Below are 23,791 nucleotides of genomic sequence, written 5' to 3'. Positions count from 1 at the left end.
TGTTTATATATGTTTTCTTGTGTGTTTCCATGTGTCTGTGTGTCTGTGTGTGTTGTTGTGGGTGGTGTATATGTTTGTGTGACTGTGTGTATGAGAATGTATTTGTGTGTGTCTGCCTGTGTCCATGTACAGTAGTGGGAGCATCACTCGGGCTGACCCTCAGAGGATGAGATTACCAGTCCATGTGTACACTCCAGTCGCCCACTTTGATCAATGTTATCCAGTTGAGCACTCCCTGGCAGTAGGATTTATCCACCCCACCAAACATCACCACGCTGCCTTTCGTCCTGCATGTGTAGAGAGAAGAGAGTGGGGGGATCCTTGGAAGACAGTAACAACAGCAGTGTCTGAGAGCTGTGCTGGTCCACCTATCAATGCCCTAATAAGGTCCCCATGTACAGAGGCAGAAATCGAGTCTAGAAGTGATTGAGATCCAGACTAAGGTCGGTTCCTGGCTAATGAGTGGCACAGAGGAGGTTAGAAGCTGAGTCACCTGGCTGGGCTCCACCCACTATATCTTCTGAAGTTGTCCTACCTCCTGCAACCTGAGTACTCAGACACACTCAGAGGACACGGTGCTGAAGCATACTGGGTTTCTCCTTGTCCAGATTGTCATTTTTCAGGAAAATCAAAGCCTGGGAGTTCTAAGGGTGTAGTTTCAGGTCACCCAGAGTTGGCTCCACTGGCCTGTGACCCCTACTGTCCAAAGGGCCCCACACTCAGAAGGGACCACATCTCTGCTCTCCACATGTGTGACCTCAGCAAGGCCCTTGCTGTCTGCTCTTCAGTTTCCTCATATGTCTCATGAGCTAATCAGACCACCTGCTGTGTGGCGTTGTTGCAGGATTAAACCAATTATTATCTGAAATGCCAGGAACAGTCTGTGAATATAAACATGGGTGCTCTTCCCCCTCTTCTCGCTCCCAGCAAAATGAACCTTGAACTGCCCGTGGGCAGAGGAGCTGCAAGACCACACCTCAAGCCACTCTCTGGGTTAGCTAATCCACTTGCTCTTGTGTCACCACAGGCACTGCCTTCCCACGGACAGGATCCTGTGGGTAGGATGGCCAATGTCTATGGGAGTCAGGCTAGGAAGGGTCCTGCAAGATGGTCCTGCATCTGTTTTGCAAGCAGGTATCACTCCGCAGCCAGTAGTGACTCAACTTCTCTTTACATCTTACCCGAATAGTGTCATAAACAAGAAATACCTTCATGCTCCCAGATCTGTAGGCGATCCTGAAGGTCTCTTGGGTAGGTTGGAAGGCGGAAGACTTGTAATGTCTGAACCTAACTTGTGTAGCTGCAGACACAAGAGATGAGTGTCATCAAGTGCCAAGGGTGGAAACAGGGTGACAGGGCAAGTGAAAGATGGTCCGGGCATGAGGTGTCTGTACTCACAAAAGGCTGGACTGGGGCAAAAGAGGGAGGCCACCCACAAGTCAGATGAGCCTGTGTCAAAGATAATCTGGAATTCCTGGGGGGGGGGGGGCAGTGTTCCAATAGTGATGTTACCGTCAAAGAGCATCTACAGGAAGAAGGAGGGAGTGGGTTAGTGCAGAACTGGCTACCCTCTAATCACACACTGATGTCTCCATCTGGGTGCTATACATCTCTTGAGATCACTTTCCAACCACTGTGAAGCTCACAGAATTGATCACAGAGGTGCTTGTTTTTGATATTTTTTTCATATGCTATATTGTATGCAGGATATTGATTCTATGACGAGGTGTTGAAGTGGTATTTCCTGCATTGGAAACACAGAGACATAACCACTGGACCTCTAGGACCATTGGACACCCAGGGAAGTCCTGGTGCCTTCATTTGAGAAACTCTGTAGTCTCTTCAAACCCAGCCTTTGCACTCTTTTCTCCAAGAGGTCCTTCTAGATCAACCCCAGCCACTCCTTTTAAATTCTGACCACATCGAATCAACAACAAACAAGTGACACTTTCATGTGACATGTTTTCACTCTTTGCCTATCTCTCAGGATGGCATGCTCATTCTTGAAGACAAAATAAGCCCTTTTTCTAATCTAAAAACAGTAACCACTGTGTTAGATTCTGATGGCCTTACATGGAATACAGGTTCAGTAACTTTTTACTGCTGTGGTTGTCGCATCTGTGGAAACTGAATTCCTCTGCCTGGTTATTCACAATTGCTTTGCAGTCGGTTCTACCTTCTGATCAGAGATGGTTCACTCTTCGTCTGTAACTAGTTGACTGCCTTAGTTCAGAAGCAACTGCGGCTGCTACTGCTACTAAGTCACTTCAGTAGTTTCTGATTCTGTGCAACCCCGTAGACAGCAGCTCACCAGGCTCCACCGTCCTGGGGATTCTCCAGGCAAGAACACTGGAGTGGGTTGCAATTTCCTTGTCCAATTCACGAAGGCGAAAAGTGAAAATGAAGTCGCTCAGTCATGTCTGATTCTTGGTGACTCTATGGACTGCAGCCTACCAGGCCTCTCCAACCTTGGGTTTTTCCAGGCAAGAGGATGGAAGTGGGTTGCCATTGCCTTCTGCTCATAAGGAACAATATCCCTCAAACTAATGGCACATCTTTGACACAGAAATGAATGTTTACCTGCCATCTGGTAATTTCTGGGCTCAGTCACCAAGACAAGAGTTGAGAATGATATTGCCTTCTCCCTCTGCATGGGGACCCGGTTGCCCAGTGTTTCTGACTTTTGCAGGTGCCCCAGCCCCAACATCTCACGTGGTATCTCCGGATGAGCCCCAGTGCTAGGCTAGAGCACCAGGGGGTGCTTGGATCACCTCCCGAAACACATGCATGATGTTCCTTAGGGGGTAAATAGTTATATTAGAGCCACAAGAAGAAATCTGAGACAGTCTGTAAGCATGTTCCTTGAGAAAATTGTTCATAATGTTTTTTTTTTTCACTGAAGGTATTTTTCATGGTCTTCACTTTCCTTAAAGGTATTCTTTCACCAAACATTTGACAAAGAAAACAAAGAAGATGCTACAATTAACTGTCAGTGTTAAGCTATAACTGTCATTGTAACAGCACTGAGTATTTTCTCATCATTATTATGAGTCACCTTATTATAAGAATTGTATGCATATTCCATGGCAAAGACGTAGGTTTGAATAAAGATTCTGTTCTATAATACTGAGTTAGCCATATGACCATGTGTGGTCTCATTCTCCCCTTCGATAAAATGGTGGAATGTAACGATTCAAACCCTCCGAATAGAATATATTGGGGATAAGTAAAGTGATGGATATAAGGTATCTGATAAATAGGAACTCTCAACAATGACAGCCGTTGGCATTGCTGTTGCCATCCCCTGTATCCTTCTCATAGAAGCTCAGGGAAGGAGGTAGAGGGGGATTCCTATCCTCTTTTACAAGGGAGGAATTTGAAATGCAAGAGGTTTGTGAATTGGCTGTGGTCACACTGCTCGTCAGATATAAAACAGTGTATAAGTAGCTCTCTCAATGTTTCTCCAAGTTGAAAGAGAAGAGAGTTGAAAGAAGAATCCAGGAGATAGGGAACAAGTTCAGGAAATGTAGAAAGTTAAAAGAAAACACCACAGAGAGAAATCCACTCACAGAGACTTCCAAAGGGATGGAGAGATAAATGACAGTGATACAGAGATGCAGACATAGACATATACACACTGAAGTAGAGAGGGAACAAAGAAGTCATGCTAAATAAAAGGTAGAAAAATGTTATTCCACAAGACCACACCTACATCTGCATTGACTGTTCACTGAACAATTGCAAGGCGTTCCAGTTTCAATAGGTCATGACCTGACTGGACCACAGAGTTGTGTAAATATGCAAATCTACACAAAGAACCTTGGGTCCCACATTTCCTATAGTTAAGTACTTAGTAGGAAAGGGTTGAACTTTAAGATTGTCAGGGAAATATTCCATTCCATCCTAAACCTGATGAGTAGGAGAATAATCAGATTGAAAGAAAAATCACAGAAAGGAAGATGATGTGGCTTGCAGTCTCCATCCATACATGACTCTGCAATCTGAGGAGGTCACTGGCCCGAGAAGGACAAGCCACGTCATGTTTCTTTCCTGGCTCCAAGGACTCGGGGAAGTTCAGGTTCTTAGCATGTAGTGGTGACTGGGAGCCCTTAGTTACATATGCTCTGGCATGGTCTAGTTTAGCCCTTTAGGCCAATCATAGGTCTGAAAAAAACACAAAGGTCTCGATAAAATCTTTATCTTCATCAGTGTCCTTGGTGAGTGGACTTTGAAGCTTCTCAGAATACAGAGAATTGAACTGTAACCTCTTCCTTGAAGATTGACTGGCAAATCAAACTGATCTGCATGGACATCTAAGAAGACGGAGAATCATGCCTACTTGGAGGAAAAAACTGCTAAGAACATCATAAAAATGGATACTAAGGGCCATGCTCAACATTCGTCATTTCATGTCATCTTCTAGCTACTTCATGAGATATGCATTACAGTTTTCATTGGAGAGGAGATTGCTAGGAGGATAAGTTGTCAAATGGCCAAGTGAAGACTTCAGGGACAGCCCAGGGACACACAATTGGTTTTAGGTAGTGGGTCTAATGGCAGACATCAGGGGCACCTATATTGCCAGTCTATGTCAAAGATTTAGGGCAGAGCCATAGTTCATTTCCATTTTTTCAGTATTGGGAGAAATGTCATATGCATCCACAAGATATTTTATATCATCCAACAAATGTACAAGGAAGAACTGTGTGCTAGGCTCTGGCTTAAAGATTTCAAAGTCAAAGTTGATGAAGACAAAAGTAATCTTTATCTTAAGAGTGCTAGTAGTCTAGTTCTCACAAAGTCATGGGCCCCAGAGGCAGGAGATATGATAATAAGACTAGGTGGCCATGTTGAACCATGGGCCGCACAGGCTTTGCCACTGGGAGCAGCCTTTCTTCCACTTCACCCATGCTGGAAAGCAGGCCAGTTGGCCATGTTTTCAAGAGAATCAGAAGTTTGAATATTTATGTACAATCTGCTGATTTTAATGTTAGCAACTTTTTTTTTCAAAAAAAAAAAAAAAAAAAAAACAATGGGAATGAAATCTGCACAGAGATGTGCTGGAATCAGCCTTCAGTCTCTGCAGATTTTTATTTCTCACCTAGAGTTGGGAGTGCATTGGGGACAGGGAGGAATTTAATTCATGTCATTTGATTTAAAAAGACACTGAATGCATATTCAACATGTGTGTTTCCTTTCTATTTATAAAGAAAGAACAGCAGGGGCATACAAACCAACAAAATTTAACTGCTGAAGATAAATGGATATATTTCTGATGTAATTTCCCCTAGGGTCTATGTCATGAAAAATTTTGTCTGCCAAAACAAACATACAAAAGAAAAAAAAAAAATTGAAATGTCTTCCCAATCAAAGAAGACGAAACTACTGTGGCAGCCAAAGTAAAGACAATCGCGTTTAATGACTCATGCAGGACTTCCAGGGCCTATTCCTGTATGAGATCTATCCATGCCTGTCCCTTGAATAAAACAGGAAACTCTCCTGTTGCCAGGTGTGTTTAGATGGAGCACTGTGACTTAATCCTCATTTTTGTATGTTGTTTAAATTCAGTTCTGGTGGTTAAATCCCAACAGGGGGAATATGACATCACTGACAAATGGCACACATATATGTCCTTTAAACTATGGTGTTGGAGAAGACTCTTGAGAGTTCCTTGGACTGCAGGAGATCAAACCTCTCCATCCTAAAAAAAAAAATCAGTCCTGAATATTCACTGGAAGGAATGATGCTGAAGCTGAAGCTTCAATTATTTGCCCACCTGATGGGAAGAACTGACTCATTGTAAAAGACCCTGATATTAGGAAAGATTGAAGGCAGGAAGAGAAGGGGAAGACAGGATGAGATGTTTGGATGGCATCACCGAGTCGATGGACATGAGCGTGAGTAAGCTCCAGGAGTTGGTGATGGATAGGGAAGCCTAGCATGCTGCAGTCCATGGCACTGCAAAGACATGGGCACAACTGAAAGGACTGAACTAAACTGAAGAAATTGAGAACAAAGAGACTGATAAATCTAATTGCATCAAGTTGGTGACTAGCTGCCCATAACAACACACTACATAAGTGGCTTTAAAATTCAGAATTGTGACTACATTCAGCGTGGAATATCTTCTGAGGAAAAACAAGAATACTGCCCATCCAAAACAGAACCAAAGAAAATCAAGAGACAAACAGGAAAGAAATCTGAAACTATATTCAACAACATACTGTTTCTCATAACTTCTGTTATTGTGACAGAATCATATGCATGTTAACAGGTAAAAGCAAGGCAATACTTAAAACTAATGTTCTGAAGTAAGCCTTTCAGTGGCTAGAAAAGGAGGTTCACACATACCATAAAGAAGTTTAATTAAAACCCTGCTGTCTTAAGCTGGAACTGAAAGCAAGTTTGTAACAAATAGTTTTATTCATTCTTTTTTTTTTTTTAATGAAAATGTGTACTTCCTACTCTGACCAGTGTAGAGCCTACAAGCAATGACAACTTGATAACAGTGACTATTCTGAGGTCTAACATGTAGCTTCTAAATACATTTCCCATCAGACAATGCATGGATTCTTAAAGAGATGGCTGATTTCAGGACATGGAAAAGAAATGCACAAAATAATCTTGGGAATCGTGAAGGACCAGAAAGCTAAGGGGCTTCAAAGACCAATGGGGACTGGACAGAAAGTTGAGGAATCCAAATGAAAAGGCCAAATATCTACCAGTTTTTTGGACAGAGTGATGTTTCTGCTTCTCAACACACTGTTTATGTTTTTCATAGCTTTCCTGCCAAGAAGCAATTGTCCTCTGATTTCATGGCTTCAGGTAGCATCCACAGTGGTTTTAGAGGCTGAGATGAAGAAATCTGTCATTGCTTCCACCTTTTTTCCTTCTATTCGCCATGAAGGATGGGGCTGGATCCCATGATCTTAGTTTTCTAAAATTTAATTTTAAGTGGCCGAATGTGTCCAAATGTTAATAGGCAACATCTAATCTGTCACTGTCATAGATTCCTGGGGCAACAACTCACCATTCCAAGCAATGAGAAAGGAAAATAATCATCAATATTTATGCTATTTTTGTTTCTATTAAGCATATGTTATGTAACTACAAACAGTTCCAGGAAAACAAGCTAGAGTGTCCCTTCTGGGGGTGATGAGAGAGTGTAGAGGAGCAGCTATAGTATAGATGAAGCCTCACTCACTGGCCTCCAGCTCACCTCCTGCTGTGGAGGTCTGGTTCCTAATAGACCAAGGACTGCTACTAGTCCTGACTACTGTGCTGGTATTGTGGACTCCTGCTCTAAACCCAATAGGAGGGATATTCTGTAAGACAAACCACCCTGCTTCTGCCCAGTTTCTGAAAAAAAAAAAGACATTAAAATTGGGAAACAGTTATTTAGTCCCAAAGGAGAACAACCAAGTGCAACATATGACAACATTCTTTCAATAAACTGTGAACTGCTTTTTGAGAATCAGGGAAATTTGTACATGGACTGGATATTAGATGTTATTTTTATTGAGAACAAATGAGCATTTTTTTCACATCCTATCATTTTATCCCAAATATTCATTATATATATTTTGTGAAATGTTCATCATGTCCATAAAACACTTCAGGAAAAACGAATAAGGAGTAAAAGAATGAATGAAATGAGGGTCTGTCTTGGTTTAAAAACAGATCTGCATAGCTGCTATGGATTGAATTGTGTCCACTCTTAACTCCCAATTGATGGTATTAGGAAGTAGAGCCTTTGGGAGGTACTAAGTTGACATGGGGTTTTGATGGTGGTCCCTTGTGATAGGAGTATCCTCTCCCTCTTTTTCTGTCTTATTCTCTCTTCCTCCTTCCCTTCCCCCACCACAAATGAGAACATAGCAAGAAGAGAAAGACCTGATGTAAGTCAAGAATGTCTTCAACAGGAACTCAATTGTCCACAACATTGATGTTGTATAGTCTCTGGTTTATGACAACCTGTGGGACTAAGAGGTTAGTTTTGTAGTTATTGATGCCGAATGATGAAATATAAGGTTCATGACTCTCTTCTTTCTTATATTTGTTATGTTTGAAGTGGTTTTGTAGTAAGAAGTTTATAGAATGACATTTCTGTCTTAGTGATATCCTGAGGGGCCCAAGATGACAGATTGAGGCAGGTCCCCGATGAGTGAGTGGTTGGAGGACCACATGCTCCTTACTCCAACTCTTCTCTTGTCATCTGAAAACCATCCACCCCATACCTGACAACCTTATCTCCAACACTATCTGCATCTCTACTCCTCTGTTAAGCTGCTGAGGCATCTAGTTGGAGATCTTGATCATTCAAGACAGGGTCTGGAAAGAGAAGGAATGCAGACATTTTTAAAAAGAATGATCTGGGCCACCCTTCCTTGATTTTCCCTTCTTTATTGCCATCTGAAGGAGAGGGATAGGCCTGGGTAGAGAGGAAGCCACAAGTGAGACTGCATGGATATTTGCAGGAGAAGGGAGGAGGAATTCACAACCCAATAACCAGGAGGTTGGAAGCTGCACAGGACCCAGGACAGAAGGAAGAAAGACTGGGAAAAGAATAGTGCCTACCTGAGGGTCAGACCTACCTGAGTCTTCTTCCTGTTAAACTTGGAGGTTGTGTCCTTCCTGATTTAATTTCTGCTCCAGATGTGGAGGGGATAGAGCTGTACTCATTGTTAATGAGTTATGGGGAGAGGGACATCCTCCCCCAGGAACCCTTTGATTCCACTCTAACTGTGGGTATCATCCCAAGCCAGAGAGCAAATGGCAGGTCATCCAAAAGATGACCTACTTTAAATAGTATTTAAAATACTAGAGAATTTGTCCAATAGTCCTGGCATATATTTTCCCAGAGTTTTTTTTTTTTTTTTTTTTTTTAGGAGAGATGATTAGTTATCCTAATTTGGGTTCTCCTGAGGAATCTACAAGCTTCCCCATTGGTAACTTCTGACTTATAAACACCTGATCTCATCCCACAGAACCCAAATGATGGTAAGTTCCAGTGTGAAAGGTCTCTAAGTTCCTCAGTGTCACAGCAGCTGTATGCCAACTGGTCTACCACTCCCAGTCCTGAGCCCAGGACCCATGAACATCACCAGACAGTTACAGCCCCCTGCCTACTAGAGGCAGCCTCAGCATAGTCAGAAACACCCACCTCTGAGCCACTTGTTCACTGATTGGCACTGAGCTTCAGTCTGGAACAAGTGTTCTGGAGCAAGTCTAGTCTCCCTCATCTAAGAGATGGGAAATTGAACCCTGGGATGTATGACTCACCTTAAAGCTGCAGGTAAGTTAGTGAAGACTTGGGACCAAGGAACTCTGCTTCCCCAGCTAGGAGACTTCAAGGAAGGGAAAGATGAAAGAAAGCTCAATTGCATCCACTGCTGGGTAGCTCTCAGATGTCTGCAAGCACCAGAGTGGAAGTTCCTTTCCCTTTGCCCCTCAAGTCTCATTCCGATTTTATCAGCAGACTTGCCTTCTTGTAGCAGCAGGAAATAAAAATTCGGGGCTGTTTCTTCTGGGTTCCAGGCACAGTGGGGGCGGCCCAGCTGTAGTGACCCCAGGAGGCAGTCCTGCAGGTGGTGACTGACTCACTCCCAACTCCAAATCCAAAGATCTCCTGCTTCTCATTCACACAACACAGATCTTGGGTGACTCGATAACATCCACCTGCATTCAAGTGAAATGCATTCCTTTCTCAGCCTTCTGGTAACTTAGATAAGTGCCATATATTTACTGAGGGAACCCCTGGCTGAGCGAGGCTGGGGTCTGAGACTAGCCTGGATGAAACGGATATGTTCCCTCTTTGATGCTCAAAATAGACCTTGGAGCTTCAAAGGCCTTCAGAAGGTAACAATCAAACTTCTGTTTTTTCAGGACTTTGTTTTATGAATCTGGTTGGAGAAAAGGGATAGAAACACAGGACAAGGCTGGACATCTCTGGGTCCCCGCTGACTCTGAGTTGACTTCCAGCCACCAGGCTTCACAGTTAGGTGCTGCTGTTATTCATAAGCCACCTTTGAAGAAGGAATAGAGGAAAGAGTTTTGGGGCAGACAGCAGTGTGGTCAAGGGGCCGTGGGAATCACACGGGACAAGATGAAACAAGAGTCATTACTTGTTTCTTTGCTCTATCAGTTCCTTGGTGTTTCTACTCCTGAGAACAAGTACATGGAGATAGTCAGAGTCATTGGTGTTGCCCCTGGCACCTGATGCTCCTGGTGAGTTTGTGGACACGTCCCTGAGTTCATAGCGTATTCAGCCTTGTGATAGCCCCAGGTTCTCCCTTCTTGCAGGGGGCTGACATGGCTCATTGCTTATAACTCACAACTGAAACATGGGATGAGGTCATGGTTGTTGACCTGTAGGCCAAGTTCCAAGCATGGAAGGAAGGCTGGCAGTGGAAGGGTAGCCATTTATTAAGCTTGGTTACTTTGGTCCTTAGTAGGGGCTATTTCCCACATCTACAATGTTTTTCTCCAAGCTTTTTGCATGGCCAGGTCCTTCTCAACATTTAGTATCATCTCAAATGAGTCTCTCTCAGGCTTGCTTTCCCTGGCCACTGCACTCTCATGGCACAGACCCTCATCCAAAAAGTTCCTAGACCCTTCCCTCCATCAAAACAGTAATTATAGTTACCAAAGTGGAAAGGTGGGAGAGGTGTGAGAGTTTGAGATTAATATATGTATACTATATGTATACTATGTTATTTAATAGATAATCACCAAGGACCTACTGTACAGCACAAGAATTCTGCTCAATAGTCTGTAGTATCCTATATGGGAAAATAATCTAAGAAACAATGGATACATGTGTATATATGATGGTATTCATTTCCCATAAAACTAGTATTAATACAATGCTGTAAATCAACTACACTCCTATATAAATTAAAACCTCAATATTTTGTTTAAAAATGCTGACATGTAGAGACTCATGGAGTTCTTTAGACTCGCAGGATGTCAGATATGATGATGGAGAAGGCAGACTGGGTGCAGAAATCTAGACATTATCTGAGGTTGCATTTTCCTGAGCTTTGGTGTCTTTTTGCTTCTAGTGCCACTTTTGATTTTTCTTTGGAGGATCTAATACAAGGGCTTGGATACACCAGCTGGGTGTTAGTTGAAGGATGAGAAGGAGGCACTAGTGGGAGAGTGAAATCCCAGCTCCCTAGCCTTGGGTTGGGGCACGTTTGAGGCACAACTTATATCCCAAGTTCCTTGTGAAAACACGCTGTAGGTTCCCTCTCCACGACTTGCATGAAATCAGACCCAGACTGGTTTCATCCTTTTTCATGTCCTTCTTCCCCTAGAATCTCACTGGTTTCTCTAGGATATTTTTTTCTTTGTAATTTTGGTAGCACTAGGTCTTCATTGTGGAGAAGGCAATGGCACCCCACTACAGTACTCTCACCTGGAAAATCCCATGAATGGAGCAGCCTGGAAGGCTGCAGTCCATGGGGTCGCTAAGGGTCAGAAAGGACTGAGCTACTTCACTTTCACTTTTCACTTTCATTCATTGGAGAAGGAAATGCCAACCCACTCCATTGTTCTTGCCTGGAGAATCCCAGGGACGGGGGAGCCAGGTCGGTTGCCATCTATGGGGTCGTACAGAGTCGGACGCGACTGAAGTGACTTAGCAGCAGCAGCAGGTCTTCATTGCTGCTCAGGGCTTCTCTATTTTCAGCGAGTAGGGACTACTCTGTAATAGCAGAACACTGGCTTTTCAATTCTGTGCTTCTCTTAATGTAGATCACAGGCTCTGGGGCACTCAAGGTCAGTAGTTATGGTCCACCGGCTTAGTTGCCCTGGGGCATTTGCAGTCTTCCCAAACCATGTCTTAAATGTGTGTCTTAAGCACTGGATCAAAAGGGAAAACACTCTGGAAGATATTTGAAATAAATCACTTTTATATGAAACTTGGCACCATGGCCTGTTTATGAGGAGACTGAGAGAGGATTGTCCCTGCTTCAAGCAGCCTCCTGAGATCAGGACTGATTGAGGTTCCCCTCCCAAGGGTTCCTACAGGATCTTGAAGCTCTCCTGCCATGTGGCATTGTTCTTGTTTCAGTTTCTGAATCCCACACTAGAGCACAGCTTTCAGAGGGCAGGGCTGTCACTTGACTCACTTGTAAGTGTACATCATAGATATTGTCTCATTCAAACCCCAATATCAAGACAAGGCTAACACAAAGATCAGTTATTTTACTGAGTGTTAGGTTACAGGTTCAATGACTGTAATCAAACCTTAATAACATTGTCTTCAATACAATATAATTTCAATCTAGATAGCATTTTTTAATTAATTTTTTATTTAATTTTAAAATCTTTAATTCTTACATGTGTTCCCAAACATGAACCCCCCTCCCACCTCCCTCCCCATAACATCTCTCTGGGTCATCCCCATGCACCAGCCCCAAGCATGCTGTATCCTGCGTCAGACATAGACTGGTGATTCAATTCTTACATGATAGTATACATGATAGAATGCCATTCTCCCAAATCATCCCACCCTCTCCCTCTCCCTCTGAGTCCAAAAGTCTGTTATACACCGCTGTGTCTTTTTTCCTGTCTTGCATACAGGGTCGTCATTGCTATCTTTCTAAATTCCATATATGTGTGTTAGTATACTGTTTTGGTGTTTTTCTTTCTGGCTTACTTCACTCTGTATAATCGACTCCAGTTTCATAGCTTTGGTACATGTACACAATGGAGTATTACTCAGCTGTTAAAAATAATTCATTTGAATCAGTTCTAGATAGCATTTTGAAAAACAGAGACATTACTTTGCCAACAAAGGTCCGTCTAGTCAAGGCTATGGTTTTTCCAGTGGTCATGTATGGACGTGAGAGTTGGACTGTGAAGAAAGCTGAACACCGAAGAATTGGTGCTTTTGAACTGTGGTCTTGGAGAAGACATTCGAGAGTCCCTTGGACTGCAACCACTCCATTCTGAAGGGGATCAGCCCTGGGATTTCTTTGGAAGGAATGATGCTAATGCTGAAACTCCAATACTTTGGCCACCTCATGCAAAGAGTTGACTCACTGGAAAAAACTCTGATACTGGGAGGGATTGGGGGCAGGAAAAGAAGGGGACAGCAGAGGATGAGATGACTGGATGGCATCACTGACTCGATGGATGTCAGTCTGAGTGAACTCTGGGATTTGGTGATGGACAGGGAGGCCTGGTGTGCTGCAATTCATGGGGTCGAAAAGAGTCAGACACGACTGAATGACTGAACTGAACTGAACTGAATTTCAGTTCTCTGTAATAATATGTTAGTGCAGGTCTCACCACAGAGATGAGGGCCCACTTCTTTCTTGTCACATCTTCCACATATGCTACTTACCGCTTGTCTAACATGGCTACTCCAGCTTCTGTCATTATATCTCCATTCCAGATAGTGAGACAGAAAGTAATACTTCCATTTGGAAGTGAGATATCACCTCTACTCAAATTCCACTGGCCAAGTATCTTCCATGGTCATGGCAAACCTGGGGGTGGTGGGCACACAGAAGGGCAGGGAAATGTGATCCTATTTCAGAACACGCATAAGGAGTAACAATGGCCACAACCCTTCGTTCATGTCTTTGTAATTCATTCTTCTTTGGTTCTCTCCATATCTCTGGCCCGTAGATATGGATATGGATGAAGTTATAAGAGAGGACATGGCCCAGGCTGTACAAATATGGAGAAAACAAAATGGAAAGACCAGTTCAGTTCAATTCAATTCAGTCACTCAGTCGTGTCTGATTCTTTGTGACCGCATGAACCGCAGCACGCCAGGCCTTCCTGTCCATCATCAACTCCCGGAGTTCACTCAGACTCACAGCCATCAAGTCAGTGATGCCATCCAGCCATCTCATCCTCTGTGGTCCCTTTCTCCTCCTGTCCCCAATTCCTCCCAGCATCAGAGTCTTTTCCAATGTGTCAACTCTTTGCATGAGGTGGCCAAAGTATTGGAGTTTCAGCTTTAGCATCATTTCTTCCAAAGAAATCCCAGGGCTGATCTCCTTCAGAATGGACTGGTTGAATCTTCTTGCAGTCCAAGTGACTCTCAAGAGTCTTCTCCAACACCACGGTTCAAAAGCATCAATTCTTCAGCACTCAGCTTTCTTCACAGTCCATCTCTCACATCCATACATGACCACTGGAAAAACCATAGCCTTGACTATACAGACCTTTGCTGGTAAAGTAATGTCTCTGCTTTTAAATATGCTATCTAGGTTGGTCATAACTTTTCTTCCAAGGAGTAAACGTCTTTTAATTTCATGGCTGCAGCAATGCAATGAGTTTGGAGCCCAAAAAATGAAGTCTGACACTGTTTCCACAGTTTCCCCATCTATTTCCCAAGAAGTTAGGGGACCAGATGCCATGATCTTCATTTTCTGAATGTTGAGTTTAAAGCCAACTTTTCACTGTCCTCTTTCACCTTAATCAACATACTTTTTTCTTCCTCTTCACTTTCTACCATAAGGGTGATGTCATCTGCATATCTTAGGTTATTGATATTTCTCCTGGCAATCTTGTTTCCAGCTTGTGCTTCTTCCAGCCCAGCGTTTCTCATGATGTACTATGAAAGAAGATAAAAAAAGTATAAAAATTGAAAATCTAAACGAAAACATGTTTATAGTCATAATTTTGCATTTATACAATTTAGGTATAATGGTTGATTAATTAGTTTATAAAATAAAAGAATTAGAGAAATGTAATATATATATTCACTAAACCCAACAAAATAATAAAGGTATATCATATTAAGCACATAGTAGCATCAGGATTAAGTTTGGATGCACGTTGCAAAAAACTAAAACAACCATAACTTTAGCAAGATAGACTTTATTTTTCTTTCCCACTGAAACAAAATTGGAGGTGGGCAAGCCAGAGCTTGGGTGCTATCCATCTCCAAGGTTAAATGATTGCCCAATACAACTGCAGGAGTTCCAGCCATCACAACTAAAATCCAGAAAACTATTAGGAAGTAGGTGGGGAAGGGAAGAGTCCCATCTCTCAGCTAAATCAGATCCTGAAAGCAGTCTTCCAAGAAATCCCTCTTACAGATCTGCTTGCATCTCCAAGATACCTGTCATGAACATGGGTGTGTAGAAAGTGCAGTCCTGTAGATACTGGGCTCATGGCTATATAACAGACTATTTTCAGTTTTGAAAGAGAAGCAGAGATTAGATCATTTTGTATGTAGCCTGCAGCGCCTGCCTTAAAGGACAAAATAATAATAATAATAATAATAATAATAATAATAATAATAATAATGGAATAGGCTGAACGGCTGGGCACAGTATGGAAGCCAGGAGAAAGGAGTAGCAATGAGAAACAACTAGATGGATCTGAACTGTGCTCCAAAAAATAGAGGCAGACTGGTAAGTAGAGATCTTCTAAGGACTGAAGTGAGGATTACACATACCACATGACCAACTTGGTTTAAAGACTGCTTTTTCATACTCAGGTCTCAAACCTCTCTCAATTCCTCAGCTTCTAAATACCTTGTCTTTATTACCTTACATTCTGACCTACCTGTCTCATCTTCCTTATTTCTGTTCACCTCACTTCTCCATCTAGTCCACCAGCATTACAAGATCCAGTGTTGAGAACTTAGCAACACTTTCTAGAAGTGGGTAGAAACACAATTACTATTTCTACTTTAGTATTTGTTTGTCCTGATCAAGGTCTTTTGAAAAGACTGAAGATCTCATGTTTCCTGTAAAATCCCAAACAAGAATGTGACTTCCTTGGACCTGGAGGGGATGTGTTCACTTTTGCATCCACAGGTCTTAGCAGAACAGTAAGTCCCCTGATTATGAACAAGTTACATTTGAAAGGGGTGTTCAAAAATCCCAATTTCATAATAAATCCAGCAAAGTTACTTAGGTAGCCAACTAAGACAATTGGCTATATATTACCATAGTTTAATAGCTTTATGATATTTTTTCACACAAATAAAATATAAAAAACAAACACAATAAAAGAAATACTTTTAATCTTGCAGTACTTGGATACGGCATGGCAACCCACTCCAGTATTCTTGTCTGGAGAATCCCCATGGCAAGAGGAGCCTGGCAGACTGCAATCCATATGTTGAAAATTCAGGCACAGCTGAGCAACTAATCACACCTTTAAAAATAGAATAGTAGTGCCGTCTACATTATTACTGCATTTATGCTTCCTTGCAGACAGCGTAGGCTTGAAATAAAAGTCCTGCACTATTGTACTCCATACAGTTCTGTACAGTAAAGTACACAAATGTACACCAACTTGTCCTCGATGTGCCCACAACGATGTGTGTCAGATCTGTGAACTAACTGATGTGATTGCACATGCAAATGCACTTTTACATGTTGAAAGCTTTATACTTGAACGTTTGCATGTAACAAACTTGCTACACAGGTCTTCAGTGAATGTATGTAGTGAAGGAACAAGAGAGGAGAGTAAGGAGCTGCCTCTTCTTTCCCTTTTTGTGTGTATTATGGCCACTCTGAATAAGAATTTCATTGGGTGTAACTGAGGCCCAGTGTATGGGAACATGACTGCAAGTGACAGAGGACCAGAATCCCAGGAGGTAGGACAAGAGCCGTGGTTGGTTGAAAAGAGCCAAGAGTGCGAAATAGGAGGAAACAAATTTTCACTGGTTTATGTGAAAGACTCAGCAAATATCATCCAGCTTTGTGTGTAGTGATTGAGCTGTGGGTTACAGGAGCAGTACCTCTTGCCCAGGATGAGCAAGAGAGGAGAAGGGAGAGGAGACCAAATCGTGAAAATCAAACATGTATGTCTAGTATTGTCTATTTATGTCAAGTATGTCTAGTATTGAAGAGATGTAAGTCCTGTCAATCTATCTGCTCCCTCCTGAGAAGAATTAGAGTTGCAAAAGAGAGAAGGTCCACACTATGCTAGCACCTTATTCTTCTTCTGTCCAGTGAACATTGATTTCTAATGCCATTTCTTTATAAACAGAGGATGTACTTTGCATGATTGAAGTCTTCTAATTTACTGTTCTGTATAAACTTTTGGTGCTGTTCTGTGCCCAGGAACATGGGTGTTAAGGGGAGACAGGCTCTGTTTTGGCTGCACAGTTCAGCGTATGGGGATCTACTGTAGTCTGGGCCTTGGGTTATATATTCAGTCTGGGTTCACATCTGAGGGGTTAACTCTAGTTGGGTTTAATTCGATCCTCTTGCTCTTTATCTTCAATTTGTCCCATGTTCTTTCTTTCCATGTCCCTTTTTATCCCTGACCTCTCTGTAATTGAGTAGTTTTTCTGATTCCCTTTTATTTCCTTTGTCACGTTATTAACTGTAACTTTTTATAAGTAATTTTAAGATCCATGGTATGCATCTTTACCTTGCCAGTCTATCATTATAAATCATGATGTTTATTAAATTATTTATTTATTTATCATTTCTTTGTCTGGGTCTTAGTGTGTCATGCAGGATCTTGCTTGTGGTAAGAACTCTCTATTTGAGGAGGGTAAGCTCAATACTTGCAGTATGTAAACTCTATTTGAGACATACAGGCTTAGTTGCTCAGTGGCATGTAGGATTTTAGTTCTCTGGCAAAGGAACAAATCTTTGCCATTTGCAAATGCTTTGCATTGCAAAGCAGATCCTTAACCACTGGACCACCAAGGAATTCCCTATATTTACCTTTTAATACATACTATATGGTTATCATTTTGTGTACTGTTCATTCCCCCTGTAGATCCAGGTTTTCACTTGGTTTTAAATTCCTTCTGACTTGAGGCCTTTTTTAAAAAAAAATATTACACTGGTCTATTGGTGGTGATGCAGTCTTTTTCTTGTTGTATGTCTGAGAAAGTATTTTATCTTGTTTTTGATATGTATTTTTCTTGGGTATAGAATTCTGAGGCAATTATCTTTCTCTCAGCATCTTGATGTGGTGCCAGTGTCCTCTGGCTAACATTGTTTCATTTGCCTCATCTGCTGTCATCCTCATTTTTTGTTCTACTGTATTTTTCCTTCTTGTTATATTTCTTTGGTTGGTTGTCTTAAACCATGAATTATGATGTGCCTTTGTATAGTTGTCTTATTTCTTGTCCTTGAATTAATTGACCTTCTGTGTTAATGGGTTTAAAGCTTTCACCATACCTGGAAAGTTTTCAGCCAGTAATTATGAAGTTCTTTCCTCTATTCTCCTGTCTTTCACTTCCTGTGGGATTCCATTTACATATATTTTAGCACTCTTAAAGTTACTTCAAAGCTCTCTGATGCACAATTAATTTTTTTCCCCACAGTCTTTGCATTTCTATTTTACATGTCTGTATTTAACATACTCAATATTCTTCAGCTTCATGAATATAAGGATTATTTATGTAGCAAGCATTTTAATGTCCTTCCCTGCTAATTATGTAATATATATTTTACTTGTGTTTTTTAATAATTGTATTTTCCCTCATTATGGATATTTTCTTGCTTCTTTACACATCTGGATTTTTTTTTCTTTTTAAATTTATTTATTTATCTTAATCAGAGGATAATTACCTTACAAAGTTGAGATGAAACTAGGACAAATACTTTCACAATTTATATGTAAATTTTAAATTGAATGGTGGATGTGGTCACTTTACCTTTGGATGCTGGATACTTTTTTAATTTTTATAAATTGTTCCTTTCACTGTTTGCAAACACTGTTAATTTCTTGGAAACAACTGTATTTTTTGAAGGCTTGCTGTAAAGTTTTTTAAGCTGAAATGAAACCAGCCTTTAGAACGGATTTACTATTCCCCACTAGCAAGGCAATATTGTCTTCAGGGCCTTATTGATTTCATGGGAATTATGAATAATTTGGGGGGCGGTCCTAAGGTGGCAGAGTAATAGGACAGGGAGACCACTTTCATCCCAAAAAATTCATCAAATGAACATTTGAACGCTGAGTAAATGCCACAAAACAAGTTCTGAATGCAGGCAGAGTACATCAGGCACCCAGAAAAACAGCCCATTGTCTTCAAAAGGAGGTAGGAAAAGATGTAAAAGATAAAAAGAGAGGCAAAAGAGGTAGAGATGGAGATCCGTTCCGGGAAGGGAGTCTTAAAAAAGAGAGGTTTCCAAACACCAGGAAACACTGTCACTGGCGAGGCTGTAGTGAGCCTTGAAACCTCAGAGGGCAACATAAGTGGGAGGAAAAAGAAATAAAAAAACCTAAACCCACAGATTACATGCCCAATGGTAACTCCCAGCAGAGAAGCAGTACAGAGGCCTGCATCTGCCCCTAACAAGAGGGGGCTGGGCAGGGAGGTGAGGGCTGCATTGCTTAGAGTAAGGACCAGGCCTGAATACCCCAAGGGCAATCTGAGGGAGCTAACTTGAGATAGCAAACCAGAGGCTGGGATAGCTACCAGGTGAAAAGCCCTAAACTAAGACACCGACAGGCCTGCTCATAGAACAAAGGACTGAGCAGAGGTATCCAGTTGTGGACTGGCCCATCCCCTGCCAGAGACAGGGGAGTGAAGGCAGCCAGAGCCAAAAGGGGGCAATAGCAGCCCCAGAGAGGCATCATCTACCAAACTGCAAGCAGACTTCATTGCTAACCAACTTTTCTTGGGATTCTGGATGGTCAATATCCGCCTGAGAAGGTGTGCTGGTTGTACACCCAGAAAACCGAGCGGCAGGAACAGGGGAGGCAATACGTTGCAGCGACCGCACTCACCAAATATCTGGTCACCTGAGCAGCTCGGACCAGGGAAGGGCACAAAACTCAGGCCCAACCGAGTCTGCACCTTTTTGGAGTACCTGAGTACCTGAACCTCAGTAGCTTAGACCTGGGAAGTGCATGCAACCGAGGGCCCGCCTCAGACAGTTCCCAGCAGAGCAACCTAGAGCCTCAGCAGTGTAGACAGGGAAAGCATACACGTCATGAGCGGGGGCAAACTCAGTGTGGCCAAATTACTGTGAGCACACACCAGTGTTATCTGTTGGCAGTGTCCCTCCCTCCTGACAGCACAACAGAACAAGTGAGCCTAAAAAAATGTTCCACCACCGCCCCCTTGGGTCAGGGTGGAAATTAGACACTGAAGAGACCAGCAAACAGAAGAAGCTAAAACAGAGGGAACTGCCCTGGAAGTGACAGGTGCAATAGATTAAACTCGTGATGTTAGCACTGACTACATTGGAAGTGGCCAAGAGATCTTGAGAAGTATAAGTTGGATCAAGGAATTATCTGAAAGTGAACTGACCCCACACTGTCCACAAAAACACCAGAGAAAATCCTAGATATATTTTTACTATTTTCATCATTTAATTTTTTTTGATGTTTAAGTCCTCTATTACTCCTTTAATTTTCATTTTTATAACCTACTATTACTTTAAAAAAAAAGACCCTATTTCTTAAAGCGAAATTCATGTATATATAAATACACACACACACACACACACACACACACACATATATATATATATATACATACACACACACACACATATATATATAATTTTTGTGACTTTTTTTTCCTTTAATATTGTATTTTTGAGAATCTGACACCTACTCTAGATTTTTAATTTTTGCTTTTTGTTATTTATTTTGCAATTTTGTACCTTTAAGAACCCAGTCTTCAGTAACGATTTTTACTTGGGAGTGAGATCACTGGCCTGATTGCTCTCGCCCCCTTTGGATCTCCTCTTTCTCCACCAGGTCGCCTCTATCTCCTCCCTCCCCCATTCTCTTCTCTACCCAACTCTGAATCTTTTTGTTTGTTCTGTACTGTGGAGAGTACTTAGGGAACTGATTACTGGCTGGATGTTTCTCTCTCCTCTTGATTTCCCCCTTTATCCCCCTAGCCACCTCTGTTTCCTTCCTCCCTCTTCTCTTCTCTGTGTAAACCTGTGAACATCTCTGAGGGATCCAGACTGTGGAGAGCACATAAGGAAGTGATTATTGGCTAGCTTGCACTCTCCACTTTTGATTCCCCCTCTTCTCCTCCTGGTCACCTCTAATTCCATCCTCCTTCTTCTCTTCTCTGTGTAACTCTGTGAACAACTCTGAGGGATCCAGACTGTGGAGAGCACATAAAGAAGTAATTACTGGTTAGTTTGAGGAGAGTGAAAAAGTTGGCTTAAAGCTCAACATTCAGAAAACTAAGATCATGGCATCTGATCCCATCACTTCTTGGGAAATAGATGGGGAAACAGGGGAAACAGTGTCAGACTTTATTTTTGGGGGCTCCAAAATCACTGCAGGTAGTGATTGCAGCCATAAAATTAAAAGACGCTTACTCCTTGGAAGGAAAGTTATGACCAACATAGATAGCATATTGAAAAGCAGAGACATTACTTGCCAACAAAGGTCCATCTAGTCAATGCTATGGTTTTTACAGTAGTCATGTATGGATGTGAGAGTTGGACTGTGAATAAAGCTGAGCCCTGAAGAATTGATGTTTTTGAACTGTGGTGTTGGAGAAGACTCTTGAGAGTCCCTTGGACTGCAAGGAGATCCAACAAGTCCATTCTAAAGGAGATCATCCCTGGGATTTCTTTGAAAGTAATGATGCTAAAGCTGAAACTCCAGTACTTTGGCCACTTCATGCTAAGAGTGGACTCCTTGGAAAAGACTCTGATGCTGGGAGGAGGATAAGGGGATGACAGAGGATGAGATGGCTGGATGGCATCATGGACTCAATGGACGTGGGTCTGAGTGAACTCTGGGAGATGGTGATGGACAGGAAGGCCTGGTGTGCTGCGATTCATGGAGTCACAAAGAGTCGGACACGACTGAGCGACTGAACTGAACTGAATTGAACTGAATGTTCTCTCGCCTCTTTTGATTCCCCCTCTTCTCCCCCTGGTCACCTCTATCTCCCTCCTCCCTCTTATCTCCTCTATGTAACTCTGCGAACTTCTCTGGATGTCACTCACTGTGACTAAACTGTTCATCTTCAACCTAGTGTTTTATCATTGGTGCTGTATAGATGGAGAAGTCTTGAGGCTACTATAAGAATAAAATTGAAAACCAGGAGCAGGACACTTAAGTCCAAATCCTGAGAACACCAGAGAACTTCTGACTCCGGGAATCATTAATTGATAGGAGCTCATCAAATGCCTCCATACTTACACAGAAACCAAGCACCACCCAAGGGCCAACGAGTTCGAGAGCAAGACATACCACGGAAATTCTCTCCAGCAACACAGGAATATAGCCCTGAGCTTCAATATACAGATTACCCAAAGTCACTCGAAACCCACTGACATCTCATAACTCATTACTGGAAACTTCATTGCACTTCAGAGAGAATAAATCCAGCTCCACCCACCAGAACACCAACACAAGCTTCCTTAACCAGGAAAGCTTGACAAGCCACCCATCCAACCCCACCCACAGTGAGGAAACTCCACAAAAAAGAGAACTCCAAAAACTGCCAGTATATGGAAAGGCGACCCCAAACACAGCAATATAAACAAAATGAAGAGGCAGGATCATAAGAGACTACTCTCAACAACTATATGCCAATAAAATGGACAACGTGTAAGAAATGGACAAATTCTTAAAAGAGTACAACTTTCCAAAACTGAACCGGGAAGAAATAGAAAATCTCAGCAGACACATCACAAGCATGGAAATTGAAACTGTAATCAGAAATTTTCCAGCAAACAACAGCCCAGGACCAGATGGCTTCACAGCTGAATTCTACCAAAAATTTAGAGAAGAGCTAACATTTATCCTTCCAGAAAATTGCAGATGAAGACAAACTGCCAAACTCATTCTATGAGGCCACCATCATCCTAATACCAACACCTGACAAAGAAGCCACAAAAAAAGAAAACTACAGGCAAATATTACTGATGAACATAGATGCAAAAATCCTTAACAAAATTCTAGCAATTAGAAGCCAGAAAGAAAAACACTAATATAGTATACTAATGCATATATATGGAATTAGAAAGATGGTAACAATAACCCTGTTTGCAAGACAGCAAAGAGACACAGATGTATAGAACAGCTTTCTGGACTCTGTGGGAGAGGGCGAGGGTGGGATGATTTGGGAGGATGGCATTGAAATATGTATATTATCATATGTGAAATGAATCACCAGCCCAGGTTTGATGCATGATACAGGATGGTCGGGGCTGGTGCACTGTGATGACCCAGAGGGATGGTATGGGGAGGGAGGTCAGAGGGAAGTTCAGGAAGGGGAGCACATGTACACTCATGGTAAATTCATGTCAGTGTATGGCAAAACCAATACAATATAGTAAAGTAATTAGCCTCCAATTAAAATAAATAAATTTATATTAAAAATATGAGTAATTTTGACACTGGTGGGTGGGGACACAATTAGACTTGGTGCAATTTGAGGCTCAAGTATTGTTCCCTATAATTCAGACCAGTACTATCATCTCTCTGCTGAAAACTGGAAGGGTATCACGTGTACCTTCCTACAGTTCCCTGTATGTCCTCTCTCCTATGAACTCTAACTATATGGAGTCAATAATCTCTCTTCTTGGGGAGACTGTTTGTCTCTGCCTAGGTACACCTTCCATGTATGTGTTGGAAACTATTTCTAGAGTTGGGGCAATTGTAGAACTCTCCTTGCTTGCTCCCTGCCTCAGAAATCCATTCCCTGCTGCCAGATGTTTGATGTAAAACAAGGCTCTTTCATTTGCCTTTTCTACTTTGGAGTTAGTTGAGACAGGAGGATAAATGCGTCCTTTACTCCTTTATGTCGATTAAAATGGAGGTCCCCCTGCAATCAGAAATCACAGAATGACTTGTGAATGCTAGGCACTGACTTCTGTGCATGGGTGCAAACTTGATTGGGGATATA

The 23,791-nt window shown here is 42.1% G+C and overlaps 1 pseudogene; it reads right to left on the bottom strand.

The window, feature by feature from the left end:
- LOC138083444 (pregnancy-associated glycoprotein 1-like) overlaps positions 1-23,791 on the bottom strand; it is a 42,597-nt pseudogene that overhangs the window by 4,502 nt on the left and 14,304 nt on the right.

Source organism: Capricornis sumatraensis, chromosome 8 (assembly GCF_032405125.1).
Source record: "Capricornis sumatraensis isolate serow.1 chromosome 8, serow.2, whole genome shotgun sequence".
In the NCBI taxonomy this organism is placed as follows: Eukaryota; Metazoa; Chordata; class Mammalia; order Artiodactyla; family Bovidae; genus Capricornis; species Capricornis sumatraensis.
This window is presented reverse-complemented; position numbering and strand designations above follow the sequence as displayed.